This window comes from Petromyzon marinus, chromosome 30, assembly GCF_048934315.1.
Source record: "Petromyzon marinus isolate PM22_M1 ecotype Great Lakes invasive population chromosome 30, UKy_Petmar_22M1.pri1.0, whole genome shotgun sequence".
Classification (NCBI taxonomy): Eukaryota; Metazoa; Chordata; class Hyperoartia; order Petromyzontiformes; family Petromyzontidae; genus Petromyzon; species Petromyzon marinus.
This window is the reverse complement of record NC_133696.1, coordinates 6,441,773-6,447,772: the sequence shown is the minus strand read 5'-3', so window position 1 is coordinate 6,447,772 and position 6,000 is coordinate 6,441,773.

The following is a 6,000-nucleotide window of genomic DNA, read 5'->3' as shown; positions in this document are numbered from 1 at the left end:
CCTAAAAAAAAAAGCCACCAGTCGTCTCTACAAACTGCTTAATTTGTGAACTGTCTTACAATTTATACTCTCATATCTTTGGATGACTATATTAAAGAGTTTTTTTCTGTAATATACATACAATTAAATGGTAATTATACTAATTAAACAAATATATACACGCGCCAACAAACTAGGCGGAAGTCTGAACGTTTCCGTTGATCGAAACCGTGTTTGTGAGACCATTGTTCACCCCCCCCCCCCCCTCTCCGTTGTACTATGAGCGCGTCGACATTCTGACTCCAGTGCAGCCGCGTTGACTGTCCATACCGGTTCACGCCCGCCGTGGCAATTATCCTTGCCGTCAAGTCATGCCGAGGACAACGGCCAGGTTATCACGGCAGAGAAACCCGTGTTATCCCACTCTCAATTTTCCGCCGCCTCGTGGCGGGTGCTAAGACGATGTCACTTCGTCGAGCAATTTTTCACAACTGACTTTTTTTTTATTGCCTTTTTACGTTAATGATAATTGCGGTTTGCCCTTTTTGTGGCACCGCGTTGTCGGTCATCTCGGGGCACCGGTGCAATCGGGTGATGTGATTTGTTGGCTGTTTGTGTACACGGGGTGAAAGCTCAACAAAGCTCACCTGCTACAATGTTTTAACGGACTGGCATGCGCGAGCCTCGGCTCGCAAAATGGCAAGTGTTCATCTTTGAACGTTGTCTGCCCAATTCCTTTTATTTTAACCATTAACAATCATGAGAAGTACCAACTTGCAGACCCAATGTGATAATTGTATCAAGAGTCGCGTCTCTACCAATGCAGGCACCTTACCTGCTGTCGTGGCGATGCAAGGCTCCAGTTTGTAAAGGTCCTTGGTTTTTTCAAATATACAAATCGTACAAATATGGTGCTCGGTTTCAGGCATATCGTTTGCCTTTTTTTCTTCACTTTACACTTTGGCCTTTGGGTGCTGTGTCTGTCGTCAGCGTGTATGTCATCACATCCACTGCGAGATTCGAGCCGTTGGTGATGTAGCCTTATCGTAAAAGAGTAGCGTAAGATTACAGTACTTTTGAAACAAACACTTCTTATGCATTGGCTAACAGATTATTATATACCAATATGGAACAATTACCTAAGAGGTTTTTAATGGTTCGATACATCTGCAATTGACGGGGCTGCTGCAAAACTTTCTCCCAATTAGCACGGTTGGCTGTGTACGGTGCGAAAGAAGTTCAACGTGCATACATGTTGCAGTGAAACGTCTGTGGTATTGCTGTGTGCTTACCAGTCGAATTTTAATACGGCTGTTGCCAAGATGGGAGGGAGAGCCACACTCTTCACCCGAGTAGGGGTGTTGCTATTCCCAGATGCCCCTCGCCCCTTAAAAGCGACAGCAAAGAGTCTGCGACGATGTCACTCACAAGAGCAAACCGTTGTGCCATTTTTTTATTTCACGTTCCAAAATAAATGTTATACAATATGCCGCGGTACCTATGGATACTGAGGTTTTCCTTGCAAAAAAGTGACGGTGAATCTTCTCGAAATAAAGGCTTTTTAAGTTGGGAAAAAAGCTCAGCTCTGGCTGTTATTTTAGTAAATGCCTGTGTCTGTTTAGGGGTCGGAGATGCTTATCCGCCAACTGCCCGAGAATATTCTGCGTTTGATTCCAGGTTTCGGTCGCTCGTGATTAAACCGCCGTCAAGATTAGCAATTTGATGGCCTCAGCCTGGTCTTCAAATGGTAGCACCAAAAAAACGTAACTCCGAATTTGTTTTGAGTTCTATCTGATGAATAAAAAAATGTTTTAATAATAATTGACATTTGTAAGGCGCATTTCATCCAAGGATCATCCCAACGGGTTGACGTGGTGAATAATCTTGGCAGCGCATATAGAGAATGAGCCCTCCGTGTGAATAAAGAGGACTATTGTAAGTGACTTCAGAGGTAGGGTCAGCGATGTTATTTTCAAAGAGTGTCTAAATTAGCAATGCAGTTGCTCTGGCATCTGGTGACGTGGCTCCAGAAGCACAATGACAACATAATTGGAGGAGAAATATTTCTAAACCGCTCACACATTGATCTAAGGTGTTTCATGTTTTGCCTCGGTAACGTCTCATTGATGGACACTTGCTGCCCCGAAGGCCTCAATCGCAGCCCGTTGTGTACAAATTCGTCCGGGGGGTGGCATTAGTTCGAGTCTCTACACTGCCGTCAGGCGCATGCGCGATTGCATACTCTGCGTATGGAGGACGTCTTAAAGACATACATGCGTGTGTATACATACAACGGAGTTCGGACAAATAAGCACACGGTCTGATTGAATCAAGATGTAACACGTTCTTGAAATGCATACACGACAATGGAGTCCAGTAAAATGCTTTATTTTGATATATGCCGGAAAAGAGGTTAGAATGATTTGAGAATTGCGAAGTCGCATCGGCTAACGTTCAGCTTATTTTGAAGCTTAACTTTATACCGTGTGTTCAACGAATTGGTGTCGGTGATGAATGTGACGAACTAATGAACGTTGTAAAGACTTTCTTTTCTCGTTCTCAAAACAATTTGGGTCGCCCCCTTGTGTTCATGTAGTCGCCAGTATATATAACTCGAGTGTTGTTCGTATATATGATGCTGTATATGTACACAACACACTATTCCAGATGGGATCTTTTGGGACGTTGGTAGTACGTTTATTTTTTTAAATGCTGTAAAGTTGTCAACGTTCGCATAAAAACAACAAAAAATCGACAACAACAAAACTCGTAGCCTGAATGCTGTGTTTCAAAATGTGTGATTTTCTTTTTTTAATCACCTGATCGTCAACTGCTCTTTTTGTTACCGCGTTCCTTCAAATGCGTTTTCATTGTATCGTGGCACGGCGCGCGTCGCTGTGCGTTGCCTCTCGCGTCTGCGATTTTCCACGGAAAGTTTTGAAGCCGCCTTCATTCGAACCGCCCGCAACCAATGCCACGGGCTCCCTCCCCCACACAGCGCCACGTTGGATGGCCACCGATCCACCGACCGACCGCAAGACCTCTGAACAAGCGCTTTGATATTCACTGCTTCGATCACCGTTGCAAAATGCACTGCGATCCACAGATCGATCGCCGTCGCAAAATGCACTGCGATCCATTAACAGATACCCCCCCCCCCCCTGTCTACGCGATCTAACCCAAAAAAACCCTACATTATGGACCCCACTGTCTTGTAATAGTTTTTTGAAGCGGCTCCACACCCCCCAGCGATTGATTGCGTGCAACCAAGTCGCTTTATACACGGTTGCAGCCGGTTGCTTGTGGTAGGGACGGACTCGACTCGAGCCGCGGCCATTCGTGAGCGACACATTTTTGCAAAAACTCGCGGTTGGAGGCGGCGGCGGCGGTGGGGGTGGATAATTGTCCAGAATATTTGGCCGGCGACGCCGATGCTGTGAAAGCGCAAGCCCCGACTTGCTCGTGCCACGACGTGGCGCAACCACTCGATCAGGTGGTGGACAAAGCCGTTGCAGGCGATGATCAAATCGCGCGATGTGGATCGCGCTTTGCTTAGGGGGGGGAGGGAAGTGGTGACCCGTTGAGGTGTTGGGGCCCCAGCGTCTCCGCTTCCGTCATTACGTCCTTCTCAACAGGCTCTTGAATATTCTTATTCTTGACTTAAAGCTTTCGTGACTGCAGGAATTCATATTATTTGGGTCTTTCGGTAAAGCCACGGAGATAGAAAAAAAAATAACAAAAATCTAAATCACGACGTTTCGATCGCAACGCAATCAATCGTCTGTTGAACGTCGCGAAAGGAACGGCTCCCAATCTTACAGAGGGAACTAGGAAGGAAGGTGGTGGGGGCACTCAGATTTGTAGTCGACACAACGTCTATTCAACACATTCCTGCGGAGGGAGCTGGTAGTAGGAACGTTGGGTTGCTCGGTCAATGGCCAGGGTGAACGGCGGCACCACGTGGTGTATTCCGCAAATATGCCCGACTGTGAGGGCGGTCACAAGCCAGCGTGAGTAGGTTAAACGTTGAGTTTTATAAGGGCACCACGGGGTGACCAGCCCCTCCCTCCCCAGCCCCAGCCCCCCCACCCAGCCCCTACCCACTCCCCACCCAGCCCCTCCCTACCCTCCCCACCCTGCCCCACTCCCCACACCCAGCCCCTCCCCACCCTCCCCTCCCCACCCAGCCCCTCCCCACCCTCCCCTCTCCACCCAGCCCCACCCCTCCAATTGTTGGATGCACAACGGACGGACGGACACAATAATCCCCTGTGGGCTGGTGTAACCAGTAGGTTCCTACTAGTAAAATGATTGCTTTATACTGTATATAGGTGCTGCCGCTTGTATAGCGTCCACAGTCTAGTTCCGGCCGCAAACCTATAAAACTCTGTGAATTTGACGTCATCGGCCATATAACGCCAATGGCTAGACAATGCTGTTTTTGTTGTGTGCCCGTGACATAACCAAAAGCGTCGCGATTCAAATATTCACCATCGACTACATTGTACGTGCACAGCGACTGTGTCCCTTGCCATCCACTGCCGGATGAGAGCCTCCCCACGCTGTGCGAGTGTGTTGAGAATTAGTTTGACCATACTTCACCATGGTGGTCAGTATGGGTCGGTACATCGGGCGTACAGTTTAGCAATTTAATTGGCAGCACTGGCAGTTCTTTTCTGTACCTGCTTAGCTGCCTTGTTCTCCCTTGACCTTGCACATTGCCAGGGCGCTCGGTTCATCGGATGCAACTAAACTAGGGACTTCAAATAGTCCCATGGTTACTGCATATTGCAAATGACAAAATAGATATGCGAACAACGTCTCCTCATCAGCGGTCAGGCCTCCTTTAATCAGTGCTGGTGTAACTGCCGGATGTTACAGGCAAGGACCCCCCCCCCCCCCCCCCCACTTTAACCTGTGGGTACGAGTTCGTCGCAAATGTATATAATACGTGATTATCTTTTAAAACAAATGTATGATGCGTAACTCGCCACGCGAGTGTTGCAAACGAGGTCAATTAATTTGACTCGCACCTTTTCCCGCAAACTGGATCCGTACAGCTCCCAGCTCGAGAGATTCGCGTTGGGCCCACGTTGGTCTCATTGATGCCCTGTTGCGCTTTCACATCTTCGATGTGGCCGACGCCTGTTCCAAAACCAATGGCAACTTTCCACCGAGCACCCCGAGACGGCGCTGCACGAATACCATACGTTTTGTAGTTGCACGAAATTCATTTCTTTGTTATTATTGCGTGGACCGGCTCCGATTAGCTTAAATCAACAAATCGCACCGCTAGTCCCTGCGCGTGTGCGCTCGCTGTGTAAAGTTTGCAGTGGCTGCGACCTTTGTTGCGGTCTCAACCAACGGGAACCTCCGGAGTGATAAGTTCTCGCGGAATAATGTCCGGGTCGCTGGTCGACTTGACTAGGAGGCGCGTGACGAGACAGCCGTGGCGAGATGTACACTGGATGTGGTATGCCAGGTGCGTAAAGATGTTTCGGGTTGCAGGTAACAACTGGCTTCGGTGACGCGTAACTACTAGTAGCCATAGCGGGGGGGGGGGGGTAATGCTGGTCGTGGTATGCCGGGTGCGTAACATTGCTTCGGGTCGCTGGTAGACTGCAGTCGGTGGTGGTACGTGACTATCAGTCACAGCCATAGCGAGAGGTACACTCAGTGGCTGTGGTGTGCAGCGGTGCAGAAATGCTTTGCGGATCACCGTCCTTGGAATGACCCCATCTCAAACGGGGGCACTGGTGGGGTGGACCTCGCGCGTCCATCTGGCCTCTGCGCTCGTCAGCGGTAATGTCCTGTCCGTGGATCTCGTCGCATTGTTCAGGCTTGCAATGTTTTGTCTGCCGGTGTTGGCAATCGTCCGTCTCATGTCGTCATAGTGCACTTGGGGGGGGGGGACAAATGACCAAACTGAACTTTATATTCTTGTTTCTTTCGGTAAAGTCACGTAGAAGGGAAATAATAAAATAATACAAATATAAACAATACAATTCTCACGACGTTTCG